Source organism: Pistacia vera, unplaced genomic scaffold, assembly GCF_008641045.1.
Source record: "Pistacia vera cultivar Batoury unplaced genomic scaffold, PisVer_v2 Contig200, whole genome shotgun sequence".
Lineage (NCBI taxonomy): Eukaryota > Viridiplantae > Streptophyta > Magnoliopsida > Sapindales > Anacardiaceae > Pistacia > Pistacia vera.
This window is the reverse complement of record NW_022196003.1, coordinates 2,061,316-2,082,660: the sequence shown is the minus strand read 5'-3', so window position 1 is coordinate 2,082,660 and position 21,345 is coordinate 2,061,316. Positions and strand designations below refer to the sequence as shown.

General features: G+C 35.9%; 1 protein-coding gene and 1 long non-coding RNA gene across 2 annotated transcripts in view; both read left to right on the top strand.

The window, feature by feature from the left end:
• LOC116128535 (mitochondrial Rho GTPase 1-like) overlaps positions 1-21,345 on the top strand; it is a 38,816-nt gene that overhangs the window by 7,285 nt on the left and 10,186 nt on the right.
• Positions 13,401-17,447, top strand: LOC116128539. Its single transcript, XR_004127765.1, has 3 exons — positions 13,401-13,537; positions 16,628-16,696; positions 16,834-17,447. It is a non-coding gene; the product is annotated as an uncharacterized LOC116128539 (long non-coding RNA).

The window sequence follows — 21,345 nt, the reverse complement described above, 5'->3', positions numbered from 1 at the left end:
TCTTCTATTCTAACAGAACTGAATAATGCCTTAACTCTAACAAAAAAAAAAAAAAAAAAAAAAAACCCTTAAAAACTAGAAGAAAAATAAGAGATTGAAAGATCTCCAATTTTTATTTTTTATTTTTGGTTTGAAATGAGAGGAAGAACACCTATTTATACTACTCAAGATGGACAAAACATTTAATTTCCACCATTTTTTCCACTTTCCACTTTCTAATTCTTAAAACTTCTCCATTAGTCCACTAACCTTCATCCTTTTAATTCTCAACTCACACACACCACTTTCATTCAATTTAATAAATATTCCAACAAGAACTGTATATTTGAAATCAGCTGCTCATTACAAAAAAATCCAAACACATAAGATAACTAATAAGTGTTGTATTCATAAAACCAACGAGTGTTTACAAAAAAAATGCAAAACACAAGGCTAGGGTTGTATTTATGAAACTCGGTGGTCACTACAAAAAAATGCCAAACTAGTGGATGCCACACAAAAAGGCTAAACACACTGGATTTTACTATAAAAAAAACCCTTATACAATTGATATTTTATTCAAAAATTTTAATTTCAAATGATCTAATACAATATATATGTATCTTAAAATGACAAATTATATAATTATACTATTAAGATAATTATCACATCTTTTATAAAATATTTACATCATTGTTAAATAAACAGCCATAGAATACTTCCATAGATTTTAAAAAAGATTAAGCAAAATCTTGAATAAATCTTATTCACAAAAAAAAATTATTATTATTTAAAAAAAAAGGTGTGTTTTGATGTAAAAAATTCCAAGTAAAAGATTGATCATGATTTGAGAGTGGTGGTTTGCTTGAATGTTAAGAGGTGTCAATCAATGATGAAAAATGGAGACTCAAACCATTGTTTGTTTGCTAAGGGAATTTACACTTGAATTGAGTGCCCATCAACTTCTATTGTATGTAGTCCCTCAAATGGAAATTTCCTCTTGTACCATGCCTCACTAACTTTTATGTTTTATTTATTGTAATCTATTTATTCTAATTTTCTGAAAATAATTTCTTCCTCGGATGAAACATTTTATTTAGAAGGAAATGCATAGTTTAACTCTTTTTTTTTTTAATCGGATACTATGTTAGTTTAAAAGTATCTCAACTCATCATTGAGATCTATTGAATACCTTACAAGCCCAATTGGTCAAGTAAGTCACGGATGTGGTAATGACCACTTTGTGAGATTGAAACACAGACCTATAGATAACTCACCTATATGGTTAAAGTTTTGCCTACTAACAGAGAATTGTTTCCCGCCAAGGGTTCGTCGGTTTTGTCACCTATATATATCAAATTTTTGTGTAGTCGTGGGTTTAATGTACGCTCATGTAGTAAATTGGTATAATAAGAGAAGAGTGGTACTATATATACAACTAATTTATATAACTGATGTGATAATTCATTCGTGGATAGCTTGGATGGTTATAATGAATTAGAGAGATATGTGGATAGGTGCATGGTCTTAGATTCGATTCTCCATCTGAGCATATATGATTTAAGTGGGTCGTCGTGTTAATGGATTGCTACATCAGTCTCCCCTAAAGATTTAGTGGAGGTCATGGTTGAGTTGTTACGTTAGTCTCCTCTAAGTATTTAAATGGGAGGCCGTGGCTGGTTTGTTGTGTTACATCATTGGATTTAACTGGGGCCTATAGATAATAAATCTAATTTATGGAAATATTTTGGTAATATATTCCTTTATTTAAAACCAATATAAATAGCCTCACCCTTCAAACTTAATGAAAAACTTTACAAAAATAATGAAAAATTTTCACCTCCCTAAAAATATTAAGTTTAAAAAGTTAATTAATTAATTTACAGTACGATATCTATAATACATTTAATATTCAGAAAATATTTACCAACCAATAAATCCTATTTAATTCCAATACATACTAGACTTGGCAATTCATGACCCGTACCCACGGGTAAACGGGTATCCACACCTAATTGGTGGATACAGTCCCTCTATAATATACCCGTTCTAATGCGACCCGTATCTGACTTCTCGTGAAATTTGCGGGTGGGTCGGGTACACCCGCGGGTACCCACAAGTGATTTAAAAAAAAATACAATATAATTTTTACACAATATTCTATATTCAAATGAAAACAAACCCTAATTTCTAAGTCAGTGTCAACATGAAACACTCAAACTGAAAGTGAAAGCAACCACACACTGACACATATCACATAACACATAGCACCGGCCGTAGCAGCCACGGTGCCGACGAACCCACAGCAGCACACTCACCGACTCACGGCCCTCTCACAGCTCATCAGGCAGGAAGCAGCCACGGTGCCGACGACAATAGCTCCCGAGCCGGAAACCTCCAACTCTCTTCTCTGAATTCTCTCACGCGCACAGCACTGCAGAAGCAGCCACGGTGCCGACGAACAGCGCTCCCAAACACTCTCAACTCTCTTCTGAGTTCCTCACGCATGCACAGCACTGCACACCAGCACGGTCACGGGACTCACGGCTCCCTCATAGCTCACTCACGTAGAAGTCAAACGCAACGACGCAGCCACGGTCAGAGCTCACTGTCGTCGGCAAATGGTAGCTCCCAGTACACTCTCAACTCTCTTCTCAGACAGTCCCACGCAGCTACGAACGCTTACGACTCCCTCACAACTTACCCACGCCGGCAGGAGGCACCCACGATTGGGAAATTTGAATAACAAAAACAGTGAAAAAATAACAAAAATCTGGAAAAAAAATCACGAAATGTCATTTTATGCGGTTGACCCGCGGTTGACCGTACGGACGGTACAGTAATGCGTATGATTATCCGTACAAAAAATTTATCCGTGGATCCGTGCCTGTCTCACCCGTGACCCGTTTCTACCCGGTCAGTACCCGCCCGCCCGCCCGTTTGCCAGGTCTAATACATCCACCTAACGAGCACACCCTCATTTAATCCGGACCGTCCCCCCACTTCATCATAAAAAAAAAAACAGCTAAAAGTAAAAAAATTCAAAAAATTGTGTCCTCGAAACTTCTTTACAGAGTACAGACTTTCTCTCGTAACCTCACCGCCACCGCTGCCGCCTGACCGCCACGCTGCCGCCTGACCGCCACCTCTTCAGAGGTTTTACAACTCTTGCTTTTCCACTACTCCCCGTCATGTTATTTCCGCTTTTGCCATCGCAATCTTCTCTAAACTAAACAAACTAAACCAAACCCCTCACTTACCCCTCTCGTCTAAACTAAATTGTAGATAGATGACAGAATGGAATTATTTGTTAGTGATGTTATGGATAACATCTGTATTCTGTAAAGATTTATATATAAATACATCTGTATTTAGAATACATTCTCAGTCAAAAAGGGCATGAGTTATTTGTATTTATATCTAAACTAAGCTACGAATCAACTCCAGGCGGTAAAACCCGCGTGAGAATTGTGGTTTGTGGAGGAAAGGGTACCGAAAATCGACTTAATTGTAACTGCCGCCACCGATTCGTTTCCTGCCATGTGCCGCCGTTTTGGCCGCCTACACGGCTGCCTGAGGAATTCTACCCCGACCGCGTGCCCATAACCATTATCGACACCTCTTCAAGGTCTCTCTTCTTTATACGGGTCAAGATTTGAACTTGTTTGTGCCAGTTTTTGATAATTGAGGTTGAATTTGGAATGTTTCTAATTGTTTCTGGCGTGTGTGGGTTTAATAAATTATACGGAGGATAGAGGTAGACCGAGTGAAGAACTGAGCGGCTGATGCAGTTGTGCTTACTTATGCGTGTGATCGGCCTAGACCCTTGAAGAATTAAGTGAACTTTGGCTGAATTCATTGACAATATCTTTAGAATACTGGAGTTCTTTGGTTGCTAAAGAAGTATTTAGAAGAATTCAAAAAATTTTATAATATTATGATGCAAAACAATTGTGCTGGATTGGGATACAACTGTTCTACTTTGCTCTGGAAGTGGACCAAGAACTTAGGCTAGTTTGTGCACTTCTCCCTTCTGTTGTGGAAATTTGCTAGCCTGGCTTCTATGGTCTTGTGCATGCAGTTGTATATCACCCTTGATTGCCTGTGTGTCCTTGGGACTCTGAGAAAAGCTCTCTGGTTTAAACTTCTTATTATTAATGGTGAATTTGGACGGGGATGGAAAAAGATGAACTTGCAGATACTTCTCCTCTCTCTAGGTGCATTTCTTCCAATTCTAGAACCATAATTCTTCGCTTTGACTCTCTTTTTTCAGCTAAGGAGGTTCTTCTTTAGATGAATTTCATCCTTTCACCCTTTCATGTCCTATTACTATTGGGTGGGATCGATCTGAGCAGCATCTCAACTAGTAAACAACTTATTAGGAACTCATACGGCCGATCAAAAGTGTTACAAAATCATTGAAATATTAAGTGTACCAAGGGGCCAAACTTGGTCTACAGTTACAACTGAAACCAAAGTTTGCAGAATATAACACTTCGAAATTGAAATCTGGTTGGGTGTTGCTGAGCATGGATTCTATAGTTGAAGCCTAGCGTTGTTTTTCTAATTCTGTTATGTTCATGGGGTTTTAGGTTGTCTCTTATCACTTTGGTGAGACATTCTACTAATCTAGTGTTAAGTTGAAATGTTTAATTCTTTTGTCTGTCGTGCTATGTCATTGTGTTTTTAATGTTTGCCTCCATGTTTGTTTGCAGCTTGCAGTGTTTTTAGATGCTTACTTTTTGTTTTGCTTTTGTGTAGAGCGTGGAGCTGACTATGAAGCGTTGAATTTTGAAGGGAATCTTCGAACTTTTTGACTCTGATAGTGTATGTCTTGGTGCATACTTTACGTTTAACTGTGCTTCTGCACAATTAATCTTTCATTATGATATGGTTAGAGATTAACTGTTTCCAAGTAGTTCACTAGCTTCAAGATCCTAACAGTAAGTGTTTCATACCAGGACAATACCCTGGGCGCACTGAAGTCGATGATCTGTTCTCTACAGCGCCCGAATGGTATTATAATGATCATTTTTTACTAATTTCAATAACTTATCTACTTATAGTAGAAAACCATGTACTCGTCTGTTGATCAACAGGTCACTCAAATTCTTCTGTTGTTCATTTGATTTGATGAAATATTAAGGAATACGTTGAAAATACTTCTTCAGATGATGATATAGAATTATACTTAATACAACATGGTTTCTGGGGAGAAATAGGGATGCCACATAATATTCTTGCTAGATTGAAAGGACATTCAAAGAAGAGCCAAGGGATGGATAGAAGATTGCCTTGTGCAATGAAGTTGTATGAGTCAGGAGTGAAGTTTAAGATGTTGAAAGAGAATGCGACTGAGGTAAAATTTGAAAAGCAAAAGCAGCGAATCCCATGCTTTAATCTACTGAGTTGCAAATACCACATTTCGAGGTGAATTCATGTACCGAACGTTTACTTAGGAACATTTTAGCTTTTGAGCAGTGTCATTACCGTTGGTACTTGGTTTTGCAATTACATAAGTTTTTTGGATTATCTATTGATACTGAAAAAGATGTGGATTTGCTAGGGGAGTTATCCCCATCATTTGGCAACATACTTTAGTAGCAAATCTTTTTAATAACGCTTGCAGAATGACGACAATAGCAATGTCCTTCTACTGCCCTAACATTTGCAAGGAACTTAAAGAACATTATAACAATCCTTCGAACAGAGCAAAGGCAACTTTGAAAAGAGTATACTGGAGGGGCACAGCACTGTTGCAGCAATTATCCTCCTCTCACTGTCACACAGACTATAATTTCTATCTTGCAGGTCGTCTGATGTATTAGAATCGTTTTCTCCTTCTTGTGTATTTTCAATTTTTTATTTAAACTTTGTAAGCCTAATAATGATGTTTGCTATGTAGTGCTCATGACTCACTGTATTATATCCATTATTTCTATAATTTCTTAATTTTCGTGGAAAACAAACACCATCAAGAAATGTCTTCTCAAAACCTCTCTGAAACTTTCAATTCTTCGTAACTCAAAGAGCCCAAATCAGAGGATAGTACTCGCTTCAATTTCTAATCCATCTCCTCAATTTACTTAAAATGAACAAATGACTAACACTCTCACTGTTGCTGCCTTGCTGGTACACTTGTCATTGATGAACTATATAATGTACATAAATGTGGTCTGGGCATTAAAAATAGGTGACTCTGGTAGCTAATCTCAAATTTAGCTAGATGATTTCTATTACATAGCAAGAGACTCATTTTATGTTACAGACTCAACACTTTCACATTGAAAAGCATAATGCTTAATTAACGTCAGCTCATGGTAACTTCTCTGCGAGTTTTGCGCTAGACCTGGTATTAATTTGGATATCTTTTTTAAATTCGGAAGAGCTTCATTTCAAGCTCATTTCGTGATCAGAAGAGTTTCTGATACAAGTACTGGTTGGCAGGCGAAATCAGTATGTTATTTATGAATAAAGTCAGGTTGCCGAGAAGGACTTAGTGAAGATATCTGCATTAAAGCTCATATAAACGCAAAAGATGAGGTATATAGGTTCTTTCAGTTGAGTGTTTAACAAGCTTTCATCATAAGTCGTTGGATTAGCATTTTTTAATAGGCAATAAAGCAGATGATAAAGCAAAAGAGCTAATAAGCAGATGATAAAGCAAAAGAGCTAGTATATGCTTAGCTTGATAATTGGGATTGTAATATGTAATTGTGGATTTTAACGAAAGGAATCACATTATCAGTCGTGTATATAATATCAAATGCTGGGAAGTGGAGTCATCAATAAACAAAGAGAGAAGGGAGAGATTTCCTAAGTATTCATCCCTGCGGCTGTGAGTTGTGGTCCACTACTATCTCTTTCTGTCGAAAATTCGAATATTCAGGTGCACATATGCTTCATCACTTATTCATCTCTTTCTTTCTCTTATTATTAATTATTGTTAGTTACTATTCGTGTTTGTCATAATATTCAGGACAATGAGCTTGAAGATGAGTTCTTCCATTAATATTGAAATGAAGATCATGAAAATCTGAGCAAAGGGTTGCTAATTAACATCAGAAAACTTCGAACCGGACCATCTCCTGAGTGTTGTATTATCGGTTCCTAAACGCCTTCGCATGGTAAATGAAAAAGCTTACACTCCTCAATTAATCTCAATAGGCCCTCTTCATCACGGTAAGAGGAATTAGTTGATATGGAAAAGCAAAAACAATATATTTACAAAGTTTTTTTCAACGAATATCTGTCACAAACAAGTAGAATTTTAACCTTTATAAAGAACAATGAACACCGAATTCGTAATTGTTATCCAGTCTTCTAAGCTTGAGAGTCTTGATTTGTAACAATGATTTCATTATGCTTTATTCATCTGGAGCTCTTCATTAGAAAGCATAAGGATCAGCGTGATTTTTATTTAGATAGACCAAAGTTGTACTCTGACATATGCTTAGACATGCAATTACTCGAAAATCAACTTCCATACTTTGTCTTAGATGAAATATATAATTAGCTCTCGACAACCTTGATCTTCAATCTACTCCCTTAAGTATCTTTGTTCTAACTTCTTTGATGAAGAGACGATCCAGAGCATACCCGACGAGACGATAAAAGTTCTACATTTCACGGATTGGGTAGAATTGTACTTTTGAAAAGCTGCCCATTAAGAAAAAGTCCAAGGGAGTTATTGAAAATTTACCAAATGTGGTGAAGCTGTATGAATCGGAGTCAAGTTACGTGTGTTGATGAGATTGCTTACTCGACATAAGATTTGAAGAGCAAAAGCGCGAATCCCATACTTAAAGTAAAGGAGCTGCAAATACCACAACTTGGTGCATGATGGGACGGAATCTGCTCAGAAATGTTGGCTTTGGAGCAGTTCCTATCCGAAAGGCTGTTGGGTTTGCAATTATGTTGATTTACTGGATCTTCTCATTGAAACTGAAAAAGATGTGATTTGCTTCATGGAAAGGGGATTATTTTGAACTGGTTGGGTGATAAGCTTCTGTGGTGAGTATGTTAACAAACTTTGCGAAGAAATTTATACAGGAGAATCGTGTTACTACACCATTTGCAAGGAATTGAAAACACACTACAACAATCCTTGGAACCATAGCAAGGCAAAGTTGAAATGTGTATTTCACAATCTTTGGAGAGGCACAGCGACTATTGCGGCAGTTGTACTTTTACTGCTCTTGATATACAAACTGTTTGCTCTATTTTGGCGTGAGTGATATTTGAATTAAATTGTTATGTTAAACTCAAATTACACTAATTTTATACATGGAGTGATCCACCTCTTTTTTTTTTTTTTTTTTAAATTATATTGAAGTTTGTGTGCAAATTATATTAATTTCCGGCCAAATATTCAGGTTCAAATGCACTTGTTTCATTAAATTTTCATTATATATCGTGTTCTTAATTCCTTACAATCATTTTGATCCACGTAATGAATCCAAGTATTGTGATCATTGGTTTAAAAAATATAAACCAGCATGATACATGCATTGTGAACCAAGTGTCTGGACTGAAATGTCTAATCAAAGAACTAAGACCTGTTAGTAATTTACCTAAACCGATGTCGTTTTAAGTTACATGGTTTGTGCAAAGTTAGTTTCTCCTCACCGCTCTTTGCTTGCTGCTACTGTTTAACTGACTGAAAACATATAAGTCTGTACTCTCTATATCTTGTGATCAATTTTTTCTCAATCAAGTATTAGAGATTTGTTTCTTTTATTTTTCGGTCTCCTCTTTTAACCCCAAATCACAAAGTTCACATGGTATCAGACCCTTCGACTCACGTTCAATGGCAACGATCTTAGATTCAAATCCGTTTGGAAAAATTCTAACAAGATGATTCAGAGCTCATCCAACTCCTTCAATTCAGCATTTCAATCAGCCTTTAGGTCGTCACTCCAAACTGACTAGAACAACTATAGAGACAATTACCACTTCTGGAAATCGCAAATTCTCTCAGCTGTGAGCTCATGAGATCGAAGACCACCTAACAAGTCTTGTTCCTTGTCCTGCACCTTTAATTTCATCAGAACATGAAATGTTGAGTGAATTAGGAGAAATTAGTCAAAAGAAAAAATACTCTTGATTATGTTTCCTGGAAAAGAACTGATAAATTTATGGTAACCTAGCTATTGGCCTTAATATCTGAATGCATGTTCACTTATGTGTCAAAATGTCAAACCTCTACATCTATTTGGTTAACTCTTGAGATTGAATTTCTGAATGACTCTAAATCTTTGAATGACTATAAATCACAAGTTTTTTTCAACGAATATTTGTCACAAAACAAGTAGAAATTTTAACCTTTATAAAGAACAATGAACAACGCATTCGTAATTGTTATGCCGACTCTTCTAAGCTTGAGAGTCTTGATTTTGTAACAATGATTTCATATGATGCTTTATTCATCTTGGAGCTCTTCATTAGAAAACATAAGGATGAGGTGATTTTTATTTAGATAGACCAAAAATGTACTCTGACATATACCTAGATGTACAATTACTCGAAAATCAACTTCCATACTATGTCTTAGATGAAATATATAAATTAGCTCTCAACAACCTTGGTCTTGAAGCTACTCCCTCTAAGCATCTTTGTTCTAAGTTCTTTGATGAAGACACGATCAAGAGCATACCCGACGAGACGATAAAAGTTCTACATTTCACGGATTTGGGTAGAATTGTACTTTTGAAAAGCTGCCCATTAGAGAAAAAGTCCAAGGGAGTTATTGGAAATATACCAAATGCGGTGAAGCTGTATGAATCGGGACTCAAGTTTAAGTATGCTAATGGAAATTGCTTATGCGACATAAAATTTGAGGAGTGAAAGCAGCGAATCCCATACTTTAAAGTAAAGGAGTTGCAAATTTCACAACTTTTGGTGCATGACGGGACGGATAAATAGCAAGAGAAACACCACTCTTTTAGTCTAACGACCTGAATAAAGCCTTAACTCCAACAAAAAAAAAAAAAAAAACCTTAAAAACTATAAAGAAATTAAGAGATTGAAAGAGCTCTCAAATTTTATTTATTTATTTATTTTTTGTGTGTTTGAAATGAGAGGAATAACACATTTTTATACTACTCAAGATGGGACAAAACATTTAATTTCCACCATTATTTTCCATCTTTTCACTTTCTAATTCTTAAAACTTCCTCCATTAATCCACTAACCTTTCACCTTTTAAATTCTCAACTCACACCACCGCTTTCATTCTATTTATTTCATTCAATTTAATAAAATATTAAAATAAGAACTGTATATTTGAAATAAGGTGTTCATTACAAAAAAAAATTCCAAACACATAAGATAACTAGATAAGTGTTGTATTCATGAAACCAACAAGTACTTGCTATAAAAAATGCAAACACACAAGGCTAGGGTTATATTTCTGAAACTAGCTAGTGCTCACTACAAAAAAATGCCAAACCAGTGGATGCCACACAAAAAAGGCTAAACACACTGGATTTTACTATTAAAAAAACCCTTATACAATTGATATTTTATTCAAAAAAAAATTAGTTTCAAATTATCTAATACAATATATATGATATCTTAAAATGACAAATTATATAATTATACTATATAAGATAATATATCACATTACTTTATAAAATATTTACATAATTGTTAAATATATAACAACCATAGAATACTTCCATAGACTTTAAAAAAGATTAAGCAAAATCATTGAATAAATCTTATATTCACAAAAAAAAATTATTTTTATTTAAAAAAAAAGGTGTGTTTTGATGTAGAAAATTCCAAGCAAAAAATGTTAAATTGAGTGCCCGTCAACTTCTATTGTATGTACCTCAAATGGAAATTTCCTCTTGTACCATGCCTCCCTAACTCCTATGTTTGATTTATATGTAATCTATTTATTCTAATTTTCTGAAAATAATTTCTTCCTCAGATGAAACATTTTATTTAGAAAGGAAATGCATAGTATTAACTCTTTTTTTTTTTTTTTTTTAACAATCGAGATATCCGCATTAGTTTACACGTACCTCAACTTATTATCGAGGTCTATTGAATACTTTACAAATCCAATAGATCAGGTAAGTCACTGATGTGATAGACGATCATTTTAAGAGATTCAAACACAAAACCTTTAGATAACTCACTCACATGGTTAAAGTCTTGCCTATTAACAAGAGAGTTGTCTCCGGCCAATGTGCCAGTGGTTTTGTCGCCTATATATAATCAAATTTTTGTGTAGTTGTGGGTTTAATGTCTGCTCATATGGTAAATTGGTATAATAAGAAAAGAGTGATACTATATATGCAAACTAATTTATATAATCTGATGTGATAATTTATTCGTAGGTAGCTTGGATGGTTAGAATGAATTAGAGAGATAGTGTGGATAGGTGCATGATCTTAGATTCGATCCCCTATCTGAACATTCATGATTTAAGTGGATCGCCGTGACAATAGGTTGCTGCATCAGTCTCCCCTAAGGATTTAAGTGAGAGGTCGTTGTTGCGTTAGCTTCCCCTAAGTATTTGAGTGGGAGGCCGTGACTGGATTGTTACACTACGTCATTGGATTTAACTTGGGGCCTATAGATAATAAATCTAATTTATGGAAATATTTTGGTAATATATTCCTTTATTTAAAACCAATATAAATAGCCTCACCCTTTCAAACTTAATGAAAAACTTTACAAAAATAATGAAAAATTTTCACCTCCCTAAAAATATTAAGTTTAAAAAAGTTAATTAATTAATTTACAGTACGATATCTATAATACATTTAATATTTCAGAAAATATTTACCAACCACTATATCCTATTTAATTCCAATACATACTAGACTTGGCAATTCATGACCCGTACCCACGGGTAAACGGGTATCCACACCTAATTGGTGGATACAGTCCCTCTATAATATACCCGTTCTAATGCGACCCGTATCTGACTTGCTCGTGAAATTTGCGGGTGGGTCGGGTAGCACCCGCGGGTACCCACAAGTGATTTAAAAAAAAAAATACAATATAATTTTTAACAAAATATTCTATATTCAAAATGAAAACAAACCCTAAATTTCTAAGTCAAAGTGTCAAACATGAAACACTCAAACTGGAAAGTGAAAAAACGCAACTCACACACTGTACACATATCACATAACACATAGCACCGGCCGTAGCAGCCACGGTGCCGACGAACAGCAGCAGCAGCACACTCACCGACTCACGGCCCTCTCACAGCTCAGTCAGGCAGGAAGCAGCCACGGTGCCGACGAACAATAGCTCCCAGAGCCGGAACACTCCAACTCTCTTCTCTGAATTCTCTCACGCAGGCACAGCACTGCAGAAGCAGCCACGGTGCCGACGAACAGCAGCTCCCAGAACACTCTCAACTCTCTTCTCTGAGTTCTCTCACGCATGCACAGCACTGCAACAGCAGCACGGTCACGGGACTCACGGCTCCCTCATAGCTCACTCACGTAGAAGTCAAGACGCAACGACGCAGCCACGGTCAGAGCTCACTGTCGTCGGCAAATGGTAGCTCCCAGTACACTCTCAACTCTCTTCTCAGACAGTCCCACGCAGCTACAGAACGCTTACGACTCCCTCACAACTTACCCACGCCGGCAGGAGGCAGCCACGATTGGGAAATTTGAATAACAAAAAACAGTGAAAAAATAACAAAAATCTGGAAAAAAAAATCACAGAAAATGTCATTTTATGCGGTTGACCCGCGGGTTGACCGTACGGACGGGTACGAGTAATGCGTATGATTATCCGTACAAAAAATTTATCCGTGGATCCGTGCCTGTCTCACCCGTGACCCGTTTCTACCCGGTCAGTACCCGCCCGCCTCGCCCGTTTGCCAGGTCTAATACATACACCTAACGAGCACACCCTCATTTAATCCGGACCGTCCAACCACTTCATCATAAAAAAAAAAAAACAGCTAAAAGTAAAAAAATTCAAAAATAATTGTGTCCTCGAAACTTCTTTACAGAGTACAGACTTTCTCTCGTAACCTCACCGCCACCGCTGCCGCCTGACCGCCACCGCTGCCGCCTGACCGCCACCTCTTCAGGAGGTTTTACAACTCTTGCTTTTCCACTACTCCACGTCATGTTTATTTCCGCTTTTGCCATCGCAATCTTCTCTAAACTAAACTAAACTAAACCAAACCCCTCACTTACCCTCTCTCGTCTAAACTAAATTGTAGATAGATGACAGAATGGAATTATTTTGTTAGTGATGTTATGGATAACATCTGTATTCTGTAAAGATTATATATATAAATACATCTGTATTTAGAATACAAGTCTCAGTCAAAAAGGGCATGAGTTATTTGTATTATATATCTAAACTAAGCTACGAATGCAACTCCAGGCGGTAAAACCCGCGTGAGAATTGTGGTTTGTGGAGGAAAGGGTACCGGAAAATCGAGCTTAATTGTAACTGCCGCCACCGATTCGTTTCCTGCCAATGTGCCGCCGGTTTTGCCGCCTACACGGCTGCCTGAGGAATTCTACCCCGACCGCGTGCCCATAACCATTATCGACACCTCTTCAAGGTCTCTCTTTTTTATACGGGTCAAGATTTGAACTTGTTTGTGCCAGTTGTTATGATAATATTGAGCTTGAATTTGGAATGTTTCTAATTGTTCCTGCGTGTGGGGTTTAATAAATTAGTACGGAGGATAGAGGTAGACTGAGTGAAGAACTGAGGCGGGCTGATGCAGTTGTGCTTACTTATGCGTGTGATCGGCCTGAGACCCTTGAAGAATTAAGTGAACTTTGGCTTCCAGAACTTCGTCAATTAGAGGTTTGAATTTTTTGTTTCCTTAAATTTGCTGTAGCATTGCTTCTGGTTTTGTTGCTTTGCTGAAAATGTGACCTGGGGTACTTTAATTCTTCAGCCAATAGACAATAGACTTTGAATAACTTATGAAAAGAGTCATTTGATTTGCAGTGCACCGAATAAAATTTTGGGAGCCTACTGCTGACTGTAATCTCCTTAAATTTCAGGTTTACCAAAGTGTCACAATTTCTAATCTAATTGCTAAAAAAGGCATTTTATAAGCTAAAAAGCTGAGAAGAAGTTACCTTAGAAATTTGTTGAAGCTATATTAAACTAATTTTCTTTTTTAGTTCAGGGTTTTGGACTGGGATGTTAACTTAAAATAGGAAGAAGCTTCTAATATTTATTAATTATTGTTGTCAACTTAGACTTTCTGAACCCTTGAGTGATATAGATAAATGGTTGTGAATTTGTGTCTTATTATAAGTTAAAAAATTTAAGTTTCAAGGTCCTGACCTTTGGTAATAGAGTAGATTTAGTTTTCGGGAAATTATTTTATATTTGGCATTTGTATGTGTTTTTTTATGGGTATGTAATCTATGATCAGGTGAAAGTGCCAGTTATAGTGGTGGGTTGTAAGCTTGATTTAGAGATGAGAGCCATCAATGAGCTGGAACGGTAATGATGCCTATAATGCAACAGTTTCGAGAGATTGAAACTTGCGAGTGTTCTGCATTGAAGCAAATTCAGGTATGTTGCAAGGCCCTCATTGATCTTTATTTTATTGTTTCATAGGATTTTGTAGTGATATTTTACAATTCATGGGTTCCTGATATAATGTGGTTTTGTTCTGGTTCTAGTGATCTGTTTGTATTGTTGAATACATGTGGGATTTTAAGCAGGTTATAATATCCTGTACAATCAATATGTTTTATGGCCTTTGAGTTTCACCTCTTGCCATTAATTTTGTCATGAGCTTTCATATTGATGCCCTTCTTGCATCATTGATCTAGTGGAAGCTCTGGCTACAAGGATATGTTATTACCCTGAATTCTGTAGTCAGTTGGATGATCTGTGATATTTAACCTGCCTTTGTTTTAGAATTGATTATAATATTCTGAAATTGATGTTTAAATTTGACAATTTATAGATCCCGAGGTTTTCTACTATGCGCAAAAAGCATGCTTCATCCAACAGCCCTCTATTTGATCAGGAAAACACAGCTTTGAGCCCCGGTGTGTGGAGCCTTGAAGCGTATCTTATTCTTTGTGATCATGACAGGGAGGTTCTCTTAGTGATGCAGAGCTGAATGATTTTCAGTGAGTTCTTCTTCCTGCTTTCCTTGTTTTAGGGAAGGGAGGTTAATTATTTGTCGTGTAAGTTTCTGTGATTGAATTCGTACATGTTAATACAAGTTCTTGTGAAGTTGTAACATCTTGTGTTTGAGTTTGTGAAGGTCCTAATAATTGTTTTAACAGGTCAAATGTTTCAATTCCCATACAACCTTCTGAAATAGAGGTGTTAAGAGTTGTGCAAGAAAAATTGCGAGAAGGAGTCAATGATCGTGGTCTACACTGGCAGGGTTTCTTTCCTTCATGCACTATTTATTGAAAAAGGACGCCTTGAGTAAACATGGCTGTCCTTAGGAAATTTGGATATAATAATATTAAACTTGCGGATGAATTGATTCCACTTCATCATTCAAACGAGCACCGTACAGTAACAGTTTTTTAAGCACTAATGATTGCTACCACTCTAGTTCAACACAAGTGATCTTACCTGTTGTATTTTTTTTTTATGTATTTTTGATTTTTCCTAGTTTGAATGGAAACTGTCTTAAGTTATAAAAGAGCTTTATAAAATTTTATAGAAGAATTTCCAGATTGAAACATGTGATTTTACTGCTTTGAAGCTCTAGGTTCATGACATGCTAGACTGAATTCATTGAACATATCTTTAGAATACTGGAGTTTCTTTGGTTGCTAGTAAGAAGTTATTTAGAAGAATTCAAATAAATTTTATAATATTATGATGCAAAAGCAATTGTGCTGGATTGATACAACTGTTTACTTTGCTTCTGGAAGTGGACCAAGAACTTAGGCTAGTTTGTGCACTTCTCCCTTCTTTGTGGAAATTTGCTAGCCTGCTTCTATGGTCTTGTCTGCAGTTGGTATATCAGCCCTGATTGCCGTGGTCCTTGGGACTCGAGAAAAGCTCTCTGTTTAAACTTCTTATTATTTAATGGTGAATTTTTATGGGGAAGGAAAAAGATGAACTTGCAGATACTTTCTCCTCTCTCTAGGTGCATTTCTTCCAATTCTAGAACCATAATTCTTCGCTTTGACTCTCTTTTTTCAGCTAAGGAGGTTCTTCTTTGAGATGAATTTCATCCTTTCACCCTTTTCAAGTGTCCTATTACTATTGGGTGGGATCGATCTGAGCAGCATCTCAACTAGTAAACAACTTATTAGGAACTCAATACGGCCGATCAAAAGTGTTACAAAATCATTGAAAATATTAAGTGTAACAAGGGGCCAAACTTGGTCTACAAGTTACAACTGAAACCAAAGTTTGCAGAATATAACACTTCGAAATTTGAAATCTGGTTGGGTGTTGCTGAGCATGGATTCTAAATAGTTGAAGCCTAGCGTTGTTTTTCTAATTCTGTTATGTTCATGGGGTTTTAGGTTGTCTCTTATCAACTTTTGGTGAGACATTCTACTTAATCTAGTGTTAAGTTGAAATGTTTAATTCTTTTGTCTGTCTGTGCTATGTCATTGTGTATTTTAATGTTTGCCTCCATGTTTGTTTGCAGCTTGCAGTGTTATTTAGATGCTTACTTTTTGTTTTTGCTTTTGTGTAGAGCGTGGAGCTGACTAATGAAGCTGTTGAATTTTTGAAGGGAATCTTCGAACTTTTTGACTCTGATAGTGTATGTCTTGGTGCATACTTTACGTTTAACTGTGCTTCTGCACAATTAATGCTTTCATTATGATATGGTTAGAGATTAACTGTTTGCCAAGTAGTTCACTAGCTTACAAGATCCTAACAGTAAGTGTTTCATACCAGGACAATACCCTGCGGCCAACTGAAGTCGATGATCTGTTCTCTACAGCGCCCGAATGGTATTATAATGATCATTTTTTACTAATTTCAATAACTTATCTACTTATAGTAGAAAACCATGTACTCGTCTGTTGGATCAACAGGTCACTCAAATTCTTCTGTTGTTCATTTGATTTGATGAATATTAAGGAATAGCTGTTGAAAAATACTTCTTCAGATGATGATATAGAATTATTACTTAATACAACATGGTTATCTGGGGAGAAATAGGGATTGCCACATAATATTCTTGCTAGATTGAAAGGACATTCAAAAGAAGAGCCAAAGGGATGGATAGAAGATTTGCCTTGTGCAATGAAGTTGTATGAGTCAGGAGTGAAGTTTAAGAGTGTTGAAAGAGAATGCGTACTTGAGGTAAAATTTGAAAAGCAAAAGCAGCGAATCCCATGCTTTAATCTACATGAGTTGCAAATACCACATTTCGAGGTGAATTCATGTACCGAACGTTTACTTAGGAACATTTTAGCTTTTGAGCAGTGTCATTATCCGTTGGATACTTGGTTTTGCAATTACATAATGTTTTTGGATTATCTTATTGATACTGAAAAAGATGTGGATTTGCTAGGGGAGTTATCACCAATCATTTGGGCAACAATACTTTAGTAGCAAATCTTTTTAATAACGCTTGCAGAATGACGACAATAGCAATGTCCTTCTACTGCCCTAACATTTGCAAGGAACTTAAAGAACATTATAACAATCCTTCGAACAGAGCAAAGGCAACTTTGAAAAGAGTATACTGGAGGGGCACAGCAACTGTTGCAGCAATTATACTCCTCTCACTGTCACACAGACTATAATTTCTATCTTGCAGGTCGTCTGATGTATTAGAATCGTTTTCTCCTTCTTGTGTATTTTCAATTTTTTATTTAAAGCTTTGTAAGCCTAATAATGTATGTTTGCTATGTAGTGCTCATGACTCACTGTATTATATCCATTATTTCTAATAATTTTCTTTAATTTTCGTGGAAAACAAACACCATCAAGAAAATGTCTTCTCAAAACCTCTCTGAAACTTTCAATTCTTCGTAACTCAAAGAGCCCAAATCAGAGGATAAGTACTCTGCTTCAATTTCTAATCCATCTCCTCAATTTACTTAAAATGAAACAAATGACTAACACTCTCACTGTTGCTGCCTTGCTGGTACACTTGTCATTGATGATGAACTATATTAATGTACATAAATGGTGGTCTGGGCATTAAAAATATGTGACTCTGGTAGCTAATCTCAAATTTAGCTAGATGAGATTCTATTACATAGCAAGAGACTCATTTTATGTTACAGACTCAACACTTTCACATTGAAAAGCATAATGCTTAATTAACGTCAGCTCATGGTAACTTCTCTGCCGATTTTGCTGCTAAGACCTGGTATTAATTTGGATATCAGTTTTAAAATTCAGGAAGAGCTTCATTTCAAGCTCAATTTCGTGATCATGGAAGAGTTTCTGATACAAGTACTGGTTGGCAGGCGAAAATCAGTATGTTATTTATGAAGTAAAGTCAGGTTGCCGAGAAGGACTTAGTGAAGATATCTGCAATTAAAGCTCATAATAAACGCAAAAGATGAGGTATATAGGTTCTTTCAGTTGAGTGTTTAACAAGCTTTCATCATAAGTCGTTGGATTAGCATTTTTTTAATAGGCAATAAAGCAGATGATAAAGCAAAAGAGCTAATAAAGCAGATGATAAAGCAAAAGAGCTAGTATATGTGCTTAGCTTGATAATTGGGATTGTAATATGTAATTGTGGGATTTTAACGAAAGGAATCACATTATCAAGGTCGTGTATATAATATACAAATGCTGGGGAAGTGGAAGTCATCAATAAACAAAGAGAGAAGGGAGAGATTTACCATAAGTAATTCATCCCTGCGGCTGTGAGTTGTGGATTCCACTACTATCTCTTTCTGTCGAAAATTCGAAATATTCAGGTGCACATATGCTTCATCACTTATTCATCTTCTTTCTTTCTCTTATTATTAATTATTGTTAGTTACTATTCTGTGTTTGTCATAATATTCAGGACAATGAGCTTGAAGATGAGTTCTTCCATTAATATTAGAAATGAAGATCATGAAAATCTGAGCAAAGGGTTGCTAATTAACATCAGAGAAAACTTCGAACCGGAGCCATCTCCTGAGTGTTGTATTTATCGGGTTCCTAAACGCCTTCGCATGGTAAATGAAAAAGCTTACACTCCTCAATTAATCTCAATAGGCCCTCTTCATCACGGTAAAGAGGAATTAGTTGATATGGAAAAGCAAAAAACAATATATTTACAAAGTTTTTTTCAACGAATATCTGTCACAAAACAAAGTGAAATTTTAACCTTTATAAAGAACAATGAACCACGCATTCGTAATTGTTATGCGGTCTTCTAAGCTTGAGAGTCTTGATTTTGTAACAATGATCATTGATGCTTTATCATCTGGAGCTCTTCATTAGAAAGCATAAGGATCGCGTGATTTTATTTTAGATAGACCAAAGTTGTACTCTGACATATGCTTAGACATGCAATTACTCGAAAATCAATTCCAACTTTGTCTTAGATGAAAATATAATTAGCTCTCGACAACCTTGATCTTCAATCTACTCCCTTTAAGTATCTTTGTTCTAACTTCTTTGATGAAGAGACGATCCAGAGCATACCCGACGAGAGATAAAAGTTCTACATTTCACGGATTTGGGTAGAGTGATATTTTGAAAAGCTGCCCATTAAAGTAAAAAAGTCAAGGGAGTTATTGAAAATTTACCAATGTGGTGAAGCTGTATGACTGGAGTCAGTTTACGTGTGTTGATGGAGATTGCTTACTCGACATAAGATTTGAAGAGCAAAAGCGAGCGACCATACTTTAAAGTAAAGGAGCTGCAAATACCACAACTTGGTGCATGATGGGACGGAATCTCTGCTCAGAAATGTAATGGCTTTGGAGCAAGTTCACTATCCGAAAGGCTGGTGGTTTGCATTATGTTGATTTACTGGATCGTCTATTGAAACTGAAAAAGATGTTGATTTGCTTCATGAAAGGGGATATTTTGAACTGGTTGGGTGATAAGCTTCTGTGGTGAGTATGTTAACAAACTTTGCGAAGAAATTTATACAGGAGATCGTGTTACTCACCATTGCAAGGAATTGAAAACACACTACAACATCCTTGGAACCATAGCAAGGCAAAGTTGAAAAGTGTGTATTCAGCAATCTTTGGAGAGGCACAGCGACTATTGCGGCAGTTGTACTTTTACTGCTCATTGTAATACAAACTGTTTGCTCTATTGTGAGCTGAGTGATATTTGATTAATTAAATTGTATGTTAAACTCAAATTACACTAATTTATACATGGAGTGATCCACTCTTTTTTTTTTTTTTTTTTAAATTTATTGAAGTTTGTGTGCAAATATATTTAATTTCCGGCCAAAATATTCAGGTTCAAATGCACTTGTTTCATTGAATATTTTCATTATATATTCGTGTTCTTAATTCCTTACAATCATTTGATCCACGATAAATGATCCAAGGTTATTGTGATCATTGGTTTAAAATATAAAATATAAACAGGCATGATACATGCATGTGAACCAAAGTGTGTGTGACTGAAATGTCAGTAATCAAAGAACTAAGACCTGTTAGTAATTTACCTAAACCGATTGCGTTTTAAGCTACATGGTTTGTGCAAAATAGTTAGTTTCTCCTTCACGCTCTTTGCTTGCTACGTTTAACGACCTGAAAACATATAAGTTGTACTCTCTTATCTTGTGATCAATTTTTTCTCAATCAAAGTATTAGAGATTTGTTTCTTTTATTTTTCGCGTCTTCTTTAACTCCCTAAATCACAAAGTTCGACATGGTATCAGACCCTTCGACTACGTTCAATGGCACACGATCTTAGATTCAAATCCGTTTGGAAAAATTTAACAAGATGATTCAGAGCTCATCCAACTCCTTCAATTCAGCATTCAATCAAGCCTTTAGGTGTCACTCAACTGACAACTATAGAAACTATAGAGACAATTACACTTCTGGAAATCGCAATTCTCTCAGCTGAGCTGAGCATGGAGCTAGTCTAGTCGGATCGTGACCTCAAATAGACCTAAGTCTTGTTCCTGTTGCACCTTTAATTCTATCAGAACATGAAATGTTGTGGTGAATTGAGAGAAATTAGGTCAAAGAAAAAAAAATTAATCTGATTATGTTTCCTGGAAAGAACTGATAAATTTATGGTAACTAGCTATTGGCCTTAAATCTGAATGCATGTTCACTTATGTGTCAAAATGTCAAACTCTACATATTGGTATTACTCTTGAGATTGAATTTCTGAATGACTCTAAATCTTTGAATGATGATAACATCACAAGTTTTTTTCAACGAATATTTGTCACAAAACAGTAGAAATTTTAACCTTTTAAAGAAAAATGAACAACACGCATTCGTAATTGTTATGCCGACTCTTCTA